This window comes from Arachis stenosperma, chromosome 1, assembly GCF_014773155.1.
Source record: "Arachis stenosperma cultivar V10309 chromosome 1, arast.V10309.gnm1.PFL2, whole genome shotgun sequence".
In the NCBI taxonomy this organism is placed as follows: domain Eukaryota; kingdom Viridiplantae; phylum Streptophyta; class Magnoliopsida; order Fabales; family Fabaceae; genus Arachis; species Arachis stenosperma.
Genome location: NC_080377.1, coordinates 70,943,026 through 70,964,997, shown reverse-complemented (window position 1 = coordinate 70,964,997; position 21,972 = coordinate 70,943,026). Strand labels below are relative to the sequence as shown.

At 38.6% G+C, this 21,972-nt stretch overlaps 1 non-coding gene across 1 annotated transcript; it reads right to left on the bottom strand.

Annotated features, from left to right (window-relative positions):
• Nucleotides 1–21,594: 21,594 nt before the first annotated feature.
• On the bottom strand, nucleotides 21,595–21,702 carry LOC130952025 (small nucleolar RNA R71). The gene has a single exon (XR_009074211.1). It is a non-coding gene; the product is annotated as a small nucleolar RNA R71 (small nucleolar RNA).
• Nucleotides 21,703–21,972: the final 270 nt, after the last annotated feature.

Here is a 21,972-nt window from a genome sequence, read left to right as displayed (position 1 = left end):
AGAATATGTTGGAGTTTTGGAGATGCTTTGTCTTCTGAATTCCTGTAACATAATATTTCCTCTCATGCAAAAGTGCAAAGTTCCTTCCATGGCAAGCTCTATGTAGGGTCTCACCGTTGTCAATGGCTACTTCCCATCCTCTCAGTGAAAATGGTCCAAATGCTCTGTTACAGCACGGCTAATCAGCTGTTGGTTCTCGATCATGTCGGAATAGAATCCATTGATTCTTTTGCGTTTGTCATCATGCCTAACACTCGCGAGTTTGAAGCTCTTCACAGTCATCCAATCCCAGAATCCTACTCGGAACACCACAGACAAGGTTTAGACTTTCCGGATTCTCATGAATGCCGCCATCAATTCTAGCTTATACCAAGAAGATTCCGATTAAGGAATCTAAGAGATACTCATTCAATCTGATGTAGAACGGAGGTGGTTGTCAGACACACGTTCATGGATTGAGGAAGGTGATGAGTGTCACGGATCACCACCTTCTCCATAGTTAAGCGCGAATGAACATCTTAGATAGGAACATGCATGTTTGAATGAAAAAACAGAAATAATTGCATTAATTCATTGAGACGCTGCAGAGCTCCTCACCCCCAACAATGGAGTTTAGAGACTCATGCCATCAAAGAGTATAAAGTTCAGATCTAAAAATGTCATGAGATACAAAATAAGTCTCTAAAAGTTGTTTAAATACTAAACTAGTAACCTAGGTTTATAGAAAATGAGTAAACTAAGATAATTGGTGCAGAAATCCACTTCTGGGGCCCAATTGGTGTGTGCTGGGGCTGAGACTTAAGCTTCTCACGTGCTTGGGCTGTTTCTGGAGTTGAACGCCAGGTTGTAACCTGTTTCTGGCATTGAACTCCAACTTGTAACCTGTTTCTGGCGCTGAACGCCAGATGATGAGCGGATAATTTATACGCTTTTTGGCATTGTTTTTAGGTAGTTTTTAGCAAGTTCAAGCTAATTTTAGGGATGTTTTTATTAGTTTTTATGTTAAATTCACATTTCTGGACTTTACTATGAGTTTGTGTGTTTTTCTGTGATTTCAGGTAAATTCTGACTGAAATTGAGGGATTTGAGCAAAACTCTGAAAAAGGCAGACAAAAGGACTGCTGATGTTGTTGGAATCTGACCTCCCTGCACTCAAAATGGATTTTCTGGAGCTACAGAACTTCAAATGGCGCGCTCTCAACGGCGTTGGAAAGTAGACATCTAGGGCTTTCCAGCAATATATAATAGTCCATACTTTATTTGGAAATTGACGATGTAACTTGGCGTTGAACGCCAAGTTCATGTTGCTGTCTGGAGTTAAACGCCAGAAAAACGTCATGATCCGGAGTTGAACGCCCAAAACACGTCATAACTCGGAGTTCAACTCCAAGAGAAGCCTCAGCTCGTGGATTGATCAAGCTCAGCCCAAGCATACACCAAGTGGGCCCCGGAAGTGGATTTATGCATCAAATTACTTACTCATGTAAACCCTAGGAGCTAGTTTATTATAAATAGAACATTTAACTATTGTATTAGATGTCTTTGATCATTCGGTCTTGTGACCACATAGGGGCTGGCCATTCGGCCATGCCTGAACCTTTTACTTATGTATTTTCAACGGTGGAGTTTCTACACACCATAGATTAAGGGTGTGGAGCTCTGCTGTACCTCAAGTATTAATGCAATTCTATTTTCTTTTATTCAAATCTCTCTTATTCTTATTCCAAGATATTCATTCGCACCCAAGAACATGATGAATGTGATGATTATATGACCCTCATTATCATTCTCACTTATGAATGCACGTGATTGACAACCACTTCCGTTCTACATGCAACAGAGCTTGAATGTGTATCTCTTAGATTCCCCAACAGAATCTTCGTGGTATAAGCTAGATAGATGGCGGCATTTATGAGGATCCGGAAAGTCTCACCTTGTCTGTGGTATTCCGAGTAGGATCCTGGGAATCCGGAAAGTCTAACCTTGTTTGTGGTATTCCGAGTAGGATTCCGGTAATGAATGACTGTGACGTGCTTCAGACTCGCAAGTGCTGGGCGTTTGTGACAAACGCAAAAGAATCAAGGGATTCTATTCCAGTAGGCGCGGGAACCAACCAGTGATTAGCCGTGCTGTGACAGAGCGCGTGAGCGTAGTTTTCACTGCGAGGATGGGATGTAGCCTTCGGCCAGGTGATGCCTCCAGACGATTAGCCATGCGAGTGACAGCCGCAGAGGACCATTTTCCCGAGAGGATTGAAAGTAGCCATCGTCGAACGGTGAACCCCTATAAACAGCTTGCCATGGAAAGGATTAAGAAGGATTGAGTTGAAGCAGGAGAATAGCAGGCGTCCTTGAGCATACAGTATCTCCATTCGCTTGTCTGAAATTCCCACCAATGAATCTGCATAAGTATTCTATCCCTTTTATTATTTCTCTTTTATTATTAATTTTCGAAACCATAAACAATTTTAATCTGCCTAACTGAGATTTACAAGGTGACCATAGCTTGCTTCATACCAACAATCTCTGTGGGATCGACCCTTACTCACGTAAGGTTTATTACTTGGACGACCCAGTACACTTGCTGGTTAGTTGAACGGAGTTGTGTTCACTCGTGCTAATTTCAAATTCCATAATTTTACAAGGAGTGCAACTTAAAGAATAAGGATCACAATTTCGTCCACCACCAGACTGCAACATGGAACTACCAGTGAACGCCAGTTTACGTCATCTATCTTCGTGTAAAGTATAGACTATTATATATTGCTGGAAAGCCCTGAATGTCTACTTTCTAACCCAATTGAGAGCGCGCCAATTGGAGTCCGGTAGCTCCAAAAAATATATTCCAAGTGCAGGGAGGTCAGAATCCAACAACATCAGCAGTCCTTTTTCAGCCTAAATCAGATTTTTGCTCAGCGCCCTCAATTTCAGCCAGAAAATACCTAAAATCGCAGAAAAACACACAAACTGATAGTAAAATCAAGAAATATGATTTTTGCTTAAAAACTAATAAAATTCTATTAAAAACTAATTAAAACATGCTAAAATCTACATGAAATTACCCCCAAAAAGCGTATAAAATATCGCTCATCACAACACCAAACTTAAACTGTTGCTTGTCCCTAATCAACTAGATAAATAAAATAGGATAAAAAGAAATTAAGAAGCAATAATATCTCAGAGTTTTAAGTGAAGCTCAGATTCTAATTTAGATGAGCGGGGCTAGTAGCTTTTTGTTTCTGAACAGTTTTGGCATCTCACTTTATCCTTTGAAATTAAGAATGATTGGCATCCATAGGAACTCAGAATTCAGATAGTATTATTGATTCTCTTAGTTTAGTATGTTGATTCTTGAACACAACTACTTTATGAGTCTTGGTCGTGGCCCTAAGCACTTTGTTTTCCAGTATTATCACCGGATACATAAATGCCACAGACACATAATTGGGTGAACCTTTTCAGATTGTGACTTAGCTTTGCTAAAGTCCCCAATTAGAGGTGTCCAGAGTTCTTAAGCACACTCTTTTGCCTTGGATCACGACTTAAACCACTCAGTCTCAAGCTTTTCACTTGGACCTGCATGCCACAAGCACATGGTTAGGGACAACTTGATTTAGTCGCTTAGGCTAGGATTTACTTCCTTGGGCCCTCCTATCCACTGAGGCTCAAAGCCTTGGATCCTTTTCACCCTTGCCTTTTGGTTTTTAGGGCTATTGGCTTTTTCTTTTTCTTGATCCAATGATTCCTTGTAATTTTTTTTCACTGCTTTTTCTTGCTTCAAGAATCAAATTCATGATTTTTCAGATCAGCAATAATGTTTCTCGTCTTCCTCATTCTTTCAAGAGCTAATAATTTTAGTATTTATAAAATTCAAGATAAAAAATATGCACTATTCAAGCATTCATTCAGAAGACAAAAAGTATTGCCACCACATATAATTAATTATAATTTTTCTTATTAAGAACTCGAAAGATATAAATTACCTCTTTATTCTAAAAATCTACTATTTTATTCATGTTTGATGATGATGAGAAAAATAAATTATAACTTAATTGAAAATAAAATCAAAATAGATATACTAATTACCACTACTCCTATATAACTTCTAAGGTAAATTCCTATAGTAACAACTATCACAGAGTTAAAGCTAAGATTAGAACTCAACAACCTGTATTTTGGGAAGTGGATGTTCCTCTAGTCTGTGGGGTGCTTGGTCCTTCAAGAATTAATTTCTGACGCTTCAGTTCCCTCAAGTCACGCCCTTGCTCCTCTTGTTCCCTAAGCAATTTGCAAAGCATGCTATTCTGATTATTCTGTTCTTCCTTTATTTGGTCCATAGCTTCTTGCAACTTGGAAACAGATGCCTCAAGATGCTCCCAGTATTCAAATTGAGGGATTTCTGGGAGGAATTCCTGTGCTCTCCTCTTGATGGGGTCATCCTGCAACTGTTGTTTTTCCATTGATATTTTAGTGATTGGCCGCTCAACTGAGATATACTCAGTTATTCCCATCCTCACTCCAGCATCTTTGCAGAGCATATAAATTAAGCTTGGATAAGCCAATTTCGCATCTTTGGAGTTATTGTTTGCTATTTTGTAAAGTTCACACGAGATTAGTTGATGAACTTCTACTTCTCTTCCCAACATGATGCAGTGAATCATCACTGCTCTTTTAACAGTGACTTCAGAACGGTTGCTAGTGGGCAATATAGAGCGCCCAATGAAGTCCAGCCAGCCTCTGGCGACTGGTTTGAGAACTTCTCTCTTGAGTTGAATTGGGATGCCAGTTGTGCTGGTGGTCCACCTAGCTCCAGGGATGCATATATCCTCTAGAATCTTGTCCAAGCCCTTGTTTGTTCTCATCATTCTCCTATTAAAGGAGTCTGGGTCATCTTTCAGCTGAGGCAGCTTAAAGATCTCCCTAATTTTGTTAGGGTGGATGTGAACAATCTTTCCTCTGACCAAGGTCCGATAGTCATAGAGGGTAGTTTCAGATATTCTCTGCCTGTCTGTTTGCCACAGATTAGCATAGAACTCCTGAACCATATTCCTTCCTACTTTTGTTTTAGGATTAGCTAGGATTTCCCGGTTCTTATTTCGAATTCGCTCTTGGATCTTTGGATATTCATCTTCTTTCAGATCGAACTTGACTTCCGGGATCACTGACCTTAGACCCATTATTTTGTGGTAGTGGTCTGAATGTTCTTTGGTTAAGAACTTCCCTTGATTCCAAAGTGGTTTTGGAATATTCTCTTTCTTGCCTCTTGGAGTGGATTGTTTTCCTTTAGGAGCCATGATCTTAGTGAGTATGTTTTTGTGATCACGGATAAACACACCAAACTTAGAGGTTTTCTTGTCCTCAAGCAAAAGAAAAGAAAGGAGAGGGATAGAAGGAGAGCTAATGTCGAATGGTGGATGAGAGGAGGGTGGCCGAATGTGGATTTTAAAGGGAGGGGGTGGGTTTTGAAAAAAATTTAAATTTAAAAAGATAAGATAGAAGATATGATTTATGAAAGATAAATATGATAAGAAAAAGATATAATTTAAAAATAAAAAGTTGTGAATGATATTTGAAAAAAATAAATCTGAATTTTTATTTTGAAAATGATTTTAAAAGATAATTGAGTTTTGAAAAATTTTGAGAAAAGAGTTGGATTGGATTGGAAAAAATTTGTGTTTATGAACTAAGATACATTTGATATTTTTGAAAAAGGGATTTTAGAAATTAGGGTTTTTAGAAATTAGGATTAAAATTTTTGGAATTGAAGGATGAGAATTAGGAATGTGTTTATGCAAGAAATCATGAATTGAAACACACAAAAAATAAAAAATTTGTGAAGAAAAAACGAATTTACCTCCTCCCCACCATACTGGCGTTAAATGCCTAAATGCTGCATGTTTTGGGCGTTTAACGCCCAAACGCTGCTTCTTCTGGGCGTTCAACGCCTAGCTGTTGCTTCTTTCTGGTGTTGAATGCCAGGAACTCCTTCGTCACTGGGTGTTTTTTTGAACGCCCAGGACGCTGTAAATCTGGCGTTGAACGCCCAGAAGGTGCTTCTTTCTGGCGTTCAACGCCCAGAAGGTGCTTCTTTTGGGCGTTTAACTCCCAAAATAGCTTTTACTAGCGTTTTCGCACCAGTGAGCTTCCATTTGCTGTTTCTATCCTTTGAATCCTTCTACAACTCTGTGAACTCAAGCAATTGCTATTTTACCTTGAAGATACTTGACATATACCTGTAAAAATCAATTAATTAACAAATAAACTTTGTAAATGGCTGGGTTGCCTCCCAGCATGCGCTTCTTTATTGTCTTTAGCTGAACTATTACTGAGCTTTAATCAAGTATCAGTTTTGAACATTCTTGCTCAAAATTGCTTTCGAGATAATGTTTAACTCTCTGTCCATTAACAATGAACTTTTTGTTAGACTCATTATCCTGAAGCTCTATGTATCCATATGGCGACACACTTGTAATCACATATGGTCCTCTCCACCGGGATTTTAATTTCCCGGGGAATAATCTGAGCCTAGAATTAAATAGCAGAAATTTCTGCCCTGGCTCAAAGACTCTGGATGACAGTTTCTTATCATGCCATCTTTTTGCTTTCTCTTTGTAAATTTTGCATTCTCGAAAGCATTGAGTCTAAATTCCTCTAGCTCATTTAACTGGAGCAATTGTTTTTCTCCAGCTAACTTGGCATCAAGGTTTAGGAATCTGGTTGCCCAGTAGGCCTTGTGTTCCAGTTCCACTGGCAAGTGACAGGCTTTTCCATACACAAGCTGGTATGGAGAAGTTCCTATAGGAGTCTTGAATGCTGTTCTGTATGCCCATAGAGCATCATCCAAGCTTCTTGCCTAATCTCTTCTACGGTTAATGATAGTCCGTTCCAGGATTCTTTTAAGTTCTCTATTAGAGACTTCAGCTTGCCCATTTGTCTGTGGATGATATGGAGTGGCCACCCTGTGGCTAACTCCATATCGAACCAAAGCAGAGTAAAGCTGTTTATTGCAGAAATGAGTGCCCCCATCACTGATTAGTACTCTAGGGATACCAAATCTGCTGAAGATGTGTTTCTGGAGGAATTTCAGCACTGTCTTAGTATCATTAGTGGGTGTTGCTATAGCTTCTACTCATTTGGATACATAATCCACTGCCACTAGAATATAAGTGTTTGAGTATGATGGTGGGAATGACCCCATAAAGTCAATACCCCATACATCAAACAACTCAATCTCCAAGATCCCTTGTTGAGGCATGGCATAACTGTGAGGCAGATTGCCAGATCTTTGGCAACTGTCACAGTTAAGTACAAACACTCGGGAGTCTTTATAGAGAGTAGGCTAGTAGAAGCCACATTGGAGGACTCTTGTGGCTGTTCGCTCACTTCCAAAATATCCTCCATACTGTGATCCATGGCAGTGCCAGAGGATCTTCTGTGCTTCTTCTTTAGGCACACATCTACGGATTACTCCGTATGCACATCTCTTGAAGAGATATGGTTCATCCCAAAGATAGTACTTTGCATCCGTGATTAATTTCTTGGTTTGCTGCCTAATGTACTCTTTGGGTATGAATCTTACTGCCTTACAGTTTGCAATATCTGCAAACCATGGCACTTCCTGGATGGCAAAGAGTTGCTCATCCGGAAAGGTTTCAGAGATCTCAGTAAGAGGGAGGGACGTCCCTTCTACTGGTTCTATTCGGGACAGGTGATCTGCTACTTGGTTCTCTGTCCATTTTCTGTCTCTTATTTCTATATCAAACTCTTGCAGAAGCAACACCCATCTTATGAGTCTGGGTTTTGAATCCTGCTTTGTGAGTAGATATTTAAGAGCAGCGTGGTCAGTGTACACAATCACTTTTGATCCCACTAAATAAGATCTGAACTTGTTAATGGCGTAAACCACTGCAAGTAGCTCTTTTTCTGTGATTGTGTAGTTCTTCTGTGTGTCATTTAAAACACGACTGGCATAGTAAATTATGTGCAGAAGCTTGTCATGCCTCTGTCCCAACACTGCACCAATGGCATGGTCACTGGCATCACACATCAGTTCAAATGGTAATGTCCAGTTTGGTGCAGAGATGATTGGTGCTGTGACCAATTTAGCTTTCAGAGTCTCAAATGCCTGCAGACACTCCTTATCAAAGATAAATGGCTTGTCAGCAGCTAGCAGATTACTTAGAGGTTTGGCGATTTTTGAGAAATCCTTTATAAACCTCCTATAAAATCCTGTATGCCCCAAAAAGCTTCTGATTGCCTTAACATTGGCAGGTGGTGGTAATTTTTCAATTATCTCTACCTTAGCTTGATCCATCTCTATTTCCTTGTTTGAAATTTTGTGCCCAAGGACAATTCCTTTAGTCACCATAAAGTGACATTTTTCCCAGTTTAAAACCAGGTTAGTCTCTTGGCACCTCTTTAGAACAAGTGCTAGATGGTCAAGACAGGAGCTAAATGAGTCTCAAAATACTGAAAAGTCATCCATGAAGACTTCCAGAAATTTTTCCACCATATCAGAGAAAATAGAGAGCATGCACCTTTGAAAGGTTGCAGGTGCATTGCACAGACCAAATGGCATCCTTCTGTATGCAAATACTCTGGATGGACATGTGAATGTTGTTTTCTCTTGATCCTGGGGATCTATTGCAATTTGATTATAACCTGAATATCCATCTAGGAAGCAGTAGTATTCATGACCTGCCAGTATTTCTAGCATCTGGTCTATGAATGGTAAAGGAAAATGATCCTTTCTGGTGGCTGTATTGAGCCTTCTGTAATCAATACATATACGCCACCCTGTAACAGTTCTTGTAGGAACCAGTTCATTTTTTTCATTATGGACCACTATCATGCCGCCTTTCTTAGGGACGACTTGGACAGGGCTTACCCAGGGGCTATCAGAAATAGGATAGATAATCCCTGTCTCTAGTAATTTAGTGACCTCTTTCTGCACCACCTCCTTCATGGCTGGATTCAGCCTCTTTTGTGGTTGAACCACTGGCTTAGCGTCACCCTCCAATAGGATCTTGTGCATGCATCTGGCTGGGCTAATGCCCTTAAGATCACTGATGGACCACCCAAGAGTTGTCTTGTGTGTCCTTAGCACTTGAATTAGTGCTGCCTCTTCCTGTGGCCCTAAAGTAGAGCTTATGATTACAGGAAAGGTATCACCTTCTCCCAGAAATGCATATTTCAGGGATGGTGGTAATGGTTTGAGCTCGGGTTTGGGAGGTTTCTCCTCTTCCCGAGGGATTTTCAGAGGTTCTATTATTCTCTCTGGTTCCTCCAGATCAGGCTGAATATCTTTAAAGATATCCTCTAGCTCTGATTCGAGACTCTCAGCCATATTGACTTCTTTTACCAGAGAGTCAATAATATCAATGCTCATGCAGTCATTTTGGGTGTCTGGATGCTGTATGACTTTGACAACATTCAACTTGAACTCATCCTCATTGACTCTCAGGGTTACTTCCCCTTTTTGAACATCAATAAGGGTTCGGCTAGTTGCTAGGAAAGGTCTTCCCAGAATGAGAGTTGCACTCTTATGCTCCTCCATTTTCAGCACCACAAAGTCAGTGGGAAAGGCAAATGGCCCAACCTTGACAATCATGTCTTCAATCATGCCTGATGGGTATTTAATGGAGCCATCAGCAAGTTGGAGACATATCCGGGTTGGTTTAACTTCATCAGTCAACCCAAGCTTTTTGATAGTAGCTACAGGTATTAGGTTAATACTTGCCCCAAGATCACATAGAGCTTGCTTGGTACAAGTACCTTCTAATGTGCATGGTATCATAAAGCTTCCCGGATCTTTAAGCTTCTCAGGTAAGCTTTTCAGAATGACTGCACTGCATTCTTCAGTGAGGTAAACTTTTTCAGTTTCCCTCCAATCCTTCTTATGACTTAAGATCTCTTTCATGAACTTAGCATAAGAGGGTATTTGCTCAAGTACCTCTACAAACAGAATCTTTATTTCAAGAATCCTGAGATAGTCTGCAAAGCAGGCAAATTGCTTATCCTGTTTCGCTTGGCAGAGTTTCTGAGGATAAGGCATTTTGGCTTTGTATTCCTCAACCTTAGTTGCTACAGGTTTATTGCCTACAGATGTGGATTGAGAAGCCTTTTTAGATGGGTTATTATCAGTACTTGTATGTGTCTGATCCCCCACTGGCATTTGAATGCCAGGGGTGGAAGCTGGAGTGGCATTAGACGCCAACTCCTTACTTGTTTATGGCGTTTGAACGCCAGAACTGTGCTCCCTTTGGGCGTTCAACGCCAAATCCTTGCTTGTTTCTGGCGTTGAACGCCAGGACTGAGCATGGTTTGGGCGTTCAACGCCAGCTTTCCACCCATTCTCTGGCGTTTGAGCGCCAGAATTATTCCTCTCTGGGCTCTTACTGTCCTCAGAGGGATTTTGGTTAGTTTGCTCATTTCTTGGCTTCCTGCTATCTTGAAGTGAGGTATTTAATATTTTCCCACTTCTTAATTGAACTGCTTGGCACTCTTCTGTTATTTGTTTTAATAACTGTTGTTCTATTTGCTTCAACTGCACTTCCATATTCATATTAGCCATTCTTGTTTCTTGTAGTATTTCCTTGAATTCGGCTAGCTGTTTTGTTAGAAAATCCAGTTGCTGATTGAATTCAGTAACTTGTTCTGTAGGACTCAGTTCAGCAGTTACTGTTTTAGTCTCTTCTTTCATGGAAGGTTCACTACTTAGGTACAGATGCTGATTTCTGGCAACTGTATCAATGAGCTCTTGAGCTTCTTCTATTGTCTTTCTTATGTGTATAGATCCACCAGCTGAGTGGTCTAGAGAAATCTGAGCTCTTTCTATAAGCCCATAGTAGAAGATGTCTAATTGCACCCACTCTGAAAACATTTCAGAGGGGCATTTTCTTAGCATCTCTCTATATCTCTCCCAAGCATCATAAAAAGATTCATTATCTCCTTGTTTGAAGCCTTGGATGCTCAGCCTTAGATGTGTCATCCGTTTTGAAGGAAAATAGTGATTCAGGAATTTTTTTGACAGTTGTTTCCATGTCTTTATGCTGTCCTTAGGTTGGTTATTTAACCACCTCTTAGCTTGATCTTTTACAGCAAATGGAAACAGTAATAATCTGTAGACATCCTGATCTACTTCCTTATCATGTACTGTGTTAGCAATTTGTAAATATTGTGCCAGAAACTCTGTAGGTTCTTCCTGTGGAAGACCGGAATACTGGCAGCTTTGCTGCACCATGATAATGAGCTGAGGATTCAACTCAAAACTACTAACTCCGATGGAGGGTATACAGATACTACTCCCATATGAAGCAGTAGTGGGGTTAGCATATGACCCCAGAGTCCTTCTGGACTGTTCATTTCCACTTAGGTCCATGTTGGAGTAAAGGAGGTAATGTGGATTTAAATTTTATTTAATTTATTATATATAAAAAATTAATTTTCGAAAGAATAATTTCAAATAAAATAAAAACCGAAATAAAAATAAAATAAAATAAATAAAAAAAGAAAATTAAAAATTAAAAATAATAAAAATTAGAAAATATTTTATGAAGATTTTCGAAAAAGTGAGGAGAGAGAAAGTGGTTAGGATATTTTCGAAAAAGATAATATATATATATATATATATATATATATATTTTTTTTAAATTCTTAAAAGCATAAGATTTGAAAAATTTTGAAACTGAAATCTGAATTTTTTTTAAAAAATTTTCAAAAAAGTAGCTTAGAAATAGTTAGAAAAGATGAATTTTTGAAATTTGAATTTTATGATGAAAGAGAAAAACACACAAAAGACACAAGACTTAAAATTTTTAGATCTAATCCTCCTTGTTTTCGAAAATTTTGGAGGAAAAACACCAAGGAACACCAAACTTAAAAATTTTAAGATCAAAACACAAAGAAGACTCAAGAACACTTTGAAGATTCACAAAAACAACAAGAACAAAAGAAAGAACACCAAACTTAAAATTTTTAGAAAACTTCAATAAAATTTTCGAAAATTATAAAAAGATTAACAATAAAACACCAAAATTAAAGTTTAGCACAAGATTCAATCAACGAAAAATCATTTTTGAAAAAGATTTTAAAAAGAAGATACCCAATTACCAAGAACATAGATCAACGCTCTAGCCAATTGGGCAGTAAAGATAACACTTGTTTTGAAGAGGTATATATATATATATATATATATATATATATATATATATATATATATATATATATATATATATATATTTCTTTTTTGGAAGACTAATGCTTTGGAAAAGAACAAGAAAAACAAGAAAAGACACAGAACAAGAAAAACTAAAAATCAAACAAGAAAAATAAACAAGAACAACTTAAAGATCAAAGAACACAAATTCGAAAATTTAAAAGGAAAATATAAAATATGCAATTGACACCAAACTTAGAACAAGACACTAACTCACGAAAAATTAAAAATTAATAAGGAAAAGTAATATTTTTGAAAAATTTTTGAAGAGAAATTAAAGGACTCAAATTTAATGACTCTATAGCATCAATACTCTATTCCTAATCTAAGCAACAAAATAAACCTTTAGTTGTTCAAACTCAAACAATCCCTGGCAACGGCGCCAAAAACTTGGTGCACGAAATTGCAATCACACTTTTGCAATCCGCACAACTAACTAGCAAGTGCATTGGGTCGTCCAAGTAATACCTTACGTGAGTAAGGGTCGATCCCACGGAGATTGTTGGCTTGAAGCAAGCTATGGTTATTTTATTATTCTTAGTCAGGAGTTCAATTATAATTATTAGTTTGAATTACTAAAAAATAAAAGAGCGTGAAATAATTACTTGTTGTGCAATAATGGAGAATATGTTGGAGTTTTGGAGATACTTTGTCTTCTGAATTCCTGTAACATAATGTTTCCTCTCATGCAAAAGTGCAAAGTTCCTTCCATGGCAAGCTCTATGTAGGGTCTCACCGTTGTCAATGGCTACTTCCCATCCTCTCAGTGAAAATGGTCCAAATGCTCTGTTACAGCACGGCTAATCAGCTGTTGGTTCTCGATCATGTCGGAATAAAATCCATTGATTCTTTTGCGTTTGTCATCACGCCTAAAACTCGCGAGTTTGAAGCTCTTCATAGTCATCCAATCCCAGAATCCTACTCGGAACACCACAGACAAGGTTTAGACTTTCCAGATTCTCATGAATGCCGCCATCAATTCTAGCTTATACCACGAAGATTCTGATTAAGGAATCTAAGAGATACTCATTCAATCTGATGTAGAACGGAGGTGGTTGTCAGACACACGTTCATGGATTGAGGAAGGTGATAAGTGTCACGGATCACCACCTTCTCCATAGTTAAGCGCGAATGAACATCTTAGATAGGAACACGCATGTTTGAATGGAAAAACAGAAATAATTGCATTAATTCATCGAGACGCTGCAGAGCTCCTCACCCCCGACAATGGAGTTTAGAGACTCATGCCATCAAAGAGTATAAAGTTCAGATCTAAAAATGTCATGTGATACAAAATAAGTCTCTAAAAGTTGTTTAAATACTAAACTAGTAACCTAGGTTTATAGAAAATGAGTAAACTAAGATAATTGGTGCAGAAATCCACTTCTGGGGCCCACTTGGTGTGTGTTGGGGCTGAGACTTAAGCTTCTCACGTGCTTGGGCTATTTCTGGAGTTGAACGCCAGGTTGTAACCTGTTTCTGGCGTTGAACTCCAACTTGTAACCTGTTTCTAGCACTGAACGCTAGACTGCAACATGGAACTGGCGTTGAACGCCAGTTTACGTCGTCTATCTTCGCGCAAAGTATAGACTATTATATATTTCTGGAAAGCCCTGAATGTCTACTTTCCAACCCAATTGAGAGCGCACCAATTAGACTTCTGTAGCTCAAAAAAATCTATTCCGAGTGCAGGGAGGTCAGAATCCAACAACATCAGCAGTCCTTTTTCAGCCTAAATAAGATTTTTGCTCAGCTCCCTCAATTTCAGCCAAAAAATACCTGAAATTGCAGAAAAACACAAAAACTCTTAGTAAAATCCAGAAATATGATTTTTGCTTAAAAACTAATAAAATTCTATTAAAAACTAATTAAAACATGCTAAAATCTACATGAAATTACCCCCAAAAAGCGTATAAAATATCCGCTCATCAGTGTACCATGGCTGAAGACCTTGAGGAGGTCGATCAAGAGATGGATTCAATCATTGATGAATCCTTATCTACAATTGAATCCTCTTCTATTGGACTTGACATGGAGATTAAAGAAGAAGAAGCACAACCTCCCATGCCCTTGGTGAACAATGAAGAAGAGATTGAATTGGAAGCAAGCTACCAAGAGGAAGAGAATGATATTGTAGAAGCTTGCAAAGAGGTGGAAGAATTTAAAGAAGAGCACAAGGGAGTGGAGCTTGCAAGATCATTAGAAACACCTCTCCCAAGGCCATTACCGTCCAACACAACGTTCAAGTGGGTAAAATTCTTATCCTTGACCTTTACTTTCCCACTTGAATATGGGCTACTAGAGACAGATGGTCAACTTAGAGCTCTCTGTGGCTTTAAGAGTAAGAGGGAGATGGTTAGTGGTAAGAGTTATCATGCAAGGTTCAATATGGTTGCATGCTCTAAATTGAAGTGCAAAGGTTGGTGTAGAGCTCAATTGAATGAGTCTAGGAAGTTGTTTGGACGCTTCAGTGAGAATTCAAATTTCTTGCGACCCGGTTGGAACAATGATGATCGACACAAAGACAGGTGCAAAAGCAAGGTTTGGGACCCCGGAATTGATTTTAGCAATCAACACTCTTGGGGCCCTGTCACCTACTTCAGATTGCTTGACGGCTGTATGTGCCTAGTTTGGGATCCCGGAGGCTATTGGAATTGCAAGCATTGGTGGAGATTCCTGGAAGAGTTCAAGCATAAGTCGCCCTGACAAAGAGCTCACCAAATGTCCAACTTAAGGACTTTAACCAAAATTGTTAGGTGGGAGACAACCCACTATGGTACGATCTTTCATTTTTATTCTTCTTAGTTTTATTTTATTTAATTTTTATTAGTATTCATTCTTAATTTTTGCATAAGCATCTACATTCTGCATTCTGCATATACATATAAAAAAAAGAGAAAAGTGCGTTCCATGCGTGCGTGTGAACCACGCGCACGCATCACATGCGACGCTAAACATTTCAAAAGGTTACATGGGAGCTGTGCAGGAAGGGTGCCTTGCGCACGAGCCAACCCACATGTATGTGTGGGCAACGCGTGCGCGTCACCCGTATTTTAGTCAACCCACGCGTAAGCGTCACCGACGCGTAAGCGTCACTGACGCGTACGCGTGGATGGAAAATCGGCGTCAATGGTGATTTGGCCGAGAGTTGTGTTGCCTTGGTGCTAGTATTATGCATTTAGCACAACTAGTGGTCACGCGTACGCGTTACCAACGCTTACGCATCACTTGGATTCTTGCTCACCCACGCGTAAGCGTGATCGACGCTTACGCATCGCCTCTTCTTTTGCACACCCACACGTACGCGTGGGCGACACTTACGCGTCGCTTCGCGGATCCCATTCTTCTACTTTTCTCCCTCCTTTCTTATTCTTCCCTCCTCCTTTCCTACTTTCATCTCCTCCCTTTTCCCCTCTCATTTTCTTTTCCTCATTTCATTTACATACTTTCATTCATTGCATTTTAACTATATGCATGTTTTTATTTTCTTTTCCATGTTTATTATTTTTCTATTGGTGTTAAATGTTCTTATTCCACTGTTGCATTTTTCTTGCTTTCTTTTGGTGCTTCGTGACTTGTTTCCATTGTTGGGTAATATTATTTATAGGTCAATGCTACTCTTTTATGATACTTGTATTCTTTTTGCATTGATATAAACTTATATCACTTTTCATGCCCACTATTCCCCATTGTCGCAATTTTTTTTGCACTATTGATATGCCACTTGCTTCTACTATTTTCTCACTAGCATGTTGTAGCTACCATGTAGTTGAGATCCTCATTATTTGGCATTAACCCACCCATACTTTACTTGTTTTCTTATCGTTGTTTCTGGGTTACTTTTCTTTCTTTTTTCTCTTCTTTCAGGATGGCCACCGAGAAGGAAAAGGGAAAGCTTCTAAATGGGGCAATCGACAAGTCCATCTGCACAACCTTGGGTAAAAAGAGTAGCAGTTATAGCTCACAACCCCCGTCCACTTGCACATCTTTGCATGCACCGAGGAAGGTGCAATCTTTAAGTGTGGGAAGGTCGATACCGATCTCCGTGGGTTAGTCACTTCCTTCTCAACACCAATTTTTATTTTTCTTTGTTAGTTCATTGCTGCATTTGCATGTGTAATTGCATGTTTGTTTGATTTTGTGCATATTCTACCACTGCTTGGTTGAAGTGATTAACTCTTTTCCAAGAAATTATCTTATAGCATTTCACTAAATTGAATTAAAACTTTTGTTAAACTTGTTTGAAGAATTTTAATTTGGAACATGATTTTAGAGTTCGAACACACAAAACTAGTGAGATTTTGAGCCTATTTGATTGGTTGCATTTTATCAACCAATAATTTATTTTTAGTGTATGTTGTTCTCTCTATAATTGTGATCGTTGTCTTGCTTAATTCTATATTTCCATGGTTTAATATATGCATGCACTTATGTGATTGAGGCCTTTGTTTCATTTAGTTCACATACCCATATGGCCTTAACCTTTCATTATCCTTTGTAAACCAATTTGAGCCTATTTTACCCCTTTTATTCTTTACTTTAGCACATCATTAACTCTAAGCAGAAAATAACAATGTCCTTAATTTGAATCCTTGGTTAGCTTAGACTAGTGAGAGTGTTCATGATTTAAGTGTGGGAAAATTGGGTTTGCCAATATTTGGTTTGAAAATTGGGCATTGTATATTTTTTGTGAATTTGTGAAAAAGATGGTTAAGCACATATTCTTGCATTCAATACCATAATCATATGCGTTGAGAAAACAAAAGAAAAGAAAAAATAATATAATAAAAGTAGAAAAAAATAGAGAAAAAGAAAAAAAAGGAGCAAATAAATAAAAAGGGGACAAAATGCCCCAAGTCAAGTAATAATATTAATGCATATGAGTTGTACTTAAATTAGGGATTCATGAACGTGTGGTAGACATAGTTAATGGGTAGTCGGATCTTGCATTGTAATTACATGTATTGTCTTAAGTTAGGAGGGAAGTTTAGGTTAATCAAGGATTTAGATTTTAGTCCACTTGACCAAATACAATCCTACCTTGACCCTAACCCCATTACAACCCTTAAAAGACCTCTTGATATGTGTACTCTTGCATTAAATTTCAGTTGATTGGTAGAATAAGAGCAAGACTTAGAAAGTAAGGTTAGTAGAGAATTGAGAGAATCGAACCTTAAACACCCGAGCGATTAGAGTGTATACACTTCCAGTGAGGGTTCGATGCTCGATTCTTTGTTCCCTGCTTTCGTGAGCTACTTTCTTCTTACAAGTTTACTTGTACTTTATTTTATGATTTGAATTAGTGAAATTCAGTTCATGTCTGTTCTTGGAAAATTTATTTACTTTGACCAAGTAGGTAGAAACATTTTGCCTGTTGATGAGCGGATAATTTGTATACTTTTTGGCATTGTTTTTAGTATGTTTTTGATATGATATAGTTAGTTTTTAGTATATTTTTATTAGTTTTTAGTTAAAATTCACTTTTCTGGACTTTACTATGAGTTTGTGTGTTTTTCTGTGATTTCAGGTATTTTCTGGCTGAAATTGAGGGATCTGAGTAAAAATCTGATCCAGAGACTCAAAAGGACTGCAGATGCTGTTGGATTCTGACCTCCCTGCACTCGAAGTGGATTTTCTGGAGCTACAGAAGCCCAATTGGCGCGCTCTCAATGGCGTTGGAAAGTAGACATCCTGGCTTTCCAGCAATATATAATAGTCCATACTTTGCCCAAGATTTGATGGCCCAAACCGGCGTTCAAAGTCACCTCAAGAAATTCCAGCGTTAAACGCCGGAACTGGCACCTAATTGGGAGTTAAACGCCCAAACTGGCACTGAAGCTGGCGTTTAACTCCAAGGGGAGTCTCTACACGAAATTGCTTCATTGCTCAGCCCAAGCACACACCAAGTGGGCCCGGAAGAGGATTTTTATGTCATTTACTCATTTCTGTACACCCTAGGCTACTAGTTTCTTATAAGTAGGACCTTTTACTATTGTATAGGAATCTTTTGATCACTTTTAGATCTCTAGATCATCTTTGGACATTTTAGTTCTTAGATCATTGGGAGGCTGGCCATTCGGCCATGCCTAGACCTTATGCTTATGTATTTTCAACGGTGGAGTTTCTACACACCATAGATTAAGGTGTGGAGCTCTGCTGTACCTCGAGTATTAATGCAATTACTATTGTTCTTTCATTCAAATTCGGCTTGTTCTTTATCCAAGATATCACTTGTTCTTCAACATGATGAAGGTGATGATTGACGCCCATCACCATTCTCACTCATGAACAAAGTGACTGACAACCACTCTTGTTCTACAAGCATCTGAGGCTTAGTGAATATCTCTTGGATTCCTGATTGCACGATGCATGGTTGATCGCCTGACAACCGAGTGCTCGCCTGACAAACGAGCCAACCATTCCGTGAGATCAGAGTCTTCGTGGTATAGGCAAGAACTGATGGCAGCATTCAAGAGAATCCGGAAGGTCTAACATTGTCTGTGGTATTCTGAGTAGGATTCAATGATTGAATGACTGTGACGCGCTTCAAACCTGTAACCTACTGGGCGTTAGTGACAGACGCAAAAGAGTTATTCTATTCCGGTAGGGGAGGGAACCACACCGGTGATTGGCAGCACTGTGACAGAGTGTGTGCATTAGCTTTCACTGCGAGGATGGGAGGTAGCTGCTGACAACAGTGAGACCCTATACGAGCTTGCCATGGAAAGGAGTAAGAAGGGTTGGATGAAGACAGTAGGAAAGCAGAGAGACGGAAGGGAAGGCATCTTCATGCGCTTATCTGAAGTTCCTACCAATGAATTACATAAGTATCACTATCTTTATCTTTTATGTTATTTTCGTTCATCACCATATATATCTGAGTTTGCCTGACTAAGATTTACAAGATGACCATAGCTTGCTTCAATACTAACAATCTCCGTGGGATCGACCCTTACTCACGTAAGGTTTATTACTTGGACGACCCAGTGCACTTGCTGGTTAGTTGTGCGAAGTTGTGTAATGCCATGGTATTGAGCTACCACGTTTTTGGAGCCATTACCAGGGATTATGAGAGTTGTGAAAAAGTATAGTTCACAATTTCGCACACCAAGTTTTTGGCGCCGTTGCCGGGGATTGTTCTAGTTTTGAGCAAGCCTTTGGTAACATCAGTGCCAAGATCCGACAACAACATCAAATTTTTGGTGTTATTGCCCGGGATTGTTCAGGCTGGACAACTGACGGTTCATCTTGTTGCTTAGATTAGGTATTTTTTTTTTCGAAATTCTTGAAGATGAATTCTAGAGTTTCATGATGATTTGTTGAAATCTGGCTGGCTGAGAAGCCATGTCTAATCTGATTGGACCGAGGTTTCAACTTATCACCACAAGAGCTTGTTGATTTCGTATCAATCTTGCTCTTGGAGCAGTGATCTGCTAAGATTTGGCTGACCTTTGGTCATGTCTAGTGTTTTGGACCGAAGCTTTCCTTGAAAGCTTGGCTGGCTGTGAAGCCATGTCTAATTCCTGGACTGAAGTCTTAGACTAGCATTGCACTGATTCCTGGAATTCTCATTAAGGATTTTGATACCTTTTCCCACTTAATTTTCGAAAATTACAAAATCATAAAAAAAACCCAAAAATATTTGATGTTTCTTGCTTGAGTCTAGTGTCTCATCTTAAGTTTGGTGTCAATTGCATGTTTTTGTTATATCTTTCGAATCCATGCATATATTTCTTGTTTTGATCTTTAAATTCTATTGACTTGAGTATTTTGTGTGTCTCATATGCATTTTCAGTTCATTAGTGTCAGTAGTATACAAACTGCTAAGTTTGGTATCTTGCATGCATTGTTATTTGATTCTTGTTGCATTTTAATTATTAAAAATCCAAAAATATTTTTAATTTGTGTCTTTTCAAGTCAATGATACAAGGGATTGAAGATTCAGAACACACTGCAGAGGAATTATACAGAAAAAGCTGAGCATTCAAAAAATGCCCAGTGAAGAAGGCAGACTGGCGTTTAAACGCCAGCCAGGGCACCTGGTTGGGCGTTTAACGCCCAAAGAGGTAGCATTTTGGGCGTTAAACGCCAGAATGTATACCATTCTGGGCGTTTAACGCCAGGATGGTGCTAGGGGGAAGATTTTGTTTTCAAATCAATTTTTTTTCAAGTTTTTCAAAATCAAATCTTTTTCAAATCATATCTTTTCAATCAAATGGTTTCAAAATCAATTTCCTTCCTTTTTCAAAGATACTTCCTAACAATTAATGATTTGATTGAACATCTCAAATTTGTTACCTTTTCTGTTGAGAAAGGTTTAATGTTTGAATCATATCTTTTCTTGTTAGGCAAGTCACTAATTTTCAAAATCAAATCTTTTAAAATTATTTTCAAATCATATCTTTTAAAATGGTTTTCAAATCATATCTTCTCAATCACATCTTTTTAAGACCATAACCTTTCAATCATATTTTTTTATCATATCTTTTTCAAATTAGTTTTCAATCAAATTCTTTTTAGTTTCTAATTTCAAAATCTTTTTCAAAAATCACTTGATTTCTCTTCCACTTTCAATTTTCGAAAATTATCAATCAAATTTTCAAAATGTTTTCAAAATCTTTTGATTGAATTTTCGAAAATCCTCTTCCCTCCTTCTCACATCCTTCTATTTATGGAGTACCACTCCTTCTAAATGCACGATTCGAACCTTATCTAATTAAAGTTCGAATTCTTCTTCTCCTTCTTCTTTCTATTTCTCTTTTCCTCTGACATTTCAAGGAATCTCTATACTGTGACATAGAGGATTCCACATTTTCTTTTTCTCTTCTCTTTCATATGAGCAGGAGCAGAGACAAAGGCATTCTTGTTGAAGCTGATCCTGAACCCGAAAGGACCTTGAAGAGAAAACTAAGAGAAGCCAAAGCACAACTCTCTTTAGAGGACCTGACCGAATTCTTCAAGGAAGAAGAACCCATGGCAGCCGAAAACAACAATAATGCCAACAATGCAAGGAAGGTGCTGGGTGACTTCACTGCACCTACTCCTGACTTCTATGGGAGAAGCATCTCTATCCCTGCAATTGGAGCAAACAACTTTGAGCTTAAGCCTCAATTAGTTTCTCTAATGCAACAGAATTGCAAGTTCCATGGACTTCCAATGGAAGATCCTCATCAGTTTTTAGCTGAATTCTTGCAAATCTGTGACACAGTCAAGACTAATGGGGTTAACCCTGAGGTCTATAGACTGATGCTATTCCCTTTTGCTGTAAGAGACAGAGCTAGAATATGGTTGGATTCTCAACCTAAAGAAAGCCTGGACTCTTGGGAAAAGCTAGTCAATGCCTTCTTGGCAAAGTTCTTTCCACCACAAAGATGGAGTAAGCTTAGAGTGGAAGTCCAAACCTTCAGACAGAAGGATGGAGAATCCCTCTATGAAGCTTGGGAAAGATACAAACAATTAATCAGAAGATGTCCCTCAGACATGCTTTCTGAATGGAGCATCATAGGTATTTTCTATGATGGTCTCTCTGAACTATCCAAGATGTCTTTGGATAGTTCTGCTGGAGGATCTCTTCATTTGAAGAAGACGCCTACAGAAGCTCAAGAGCTGATTGAAATGGTTGCAAATAACCAATTCATGTACACTTCTGAAAGGAATCCTGTGAACAATGGAACTAATCAGAAGAAAGGAGTTCTTGAGATTGATGCTCTGAATGCCATACTGGCTCAGAACAAGATATTGACTCAACAAGTCAAT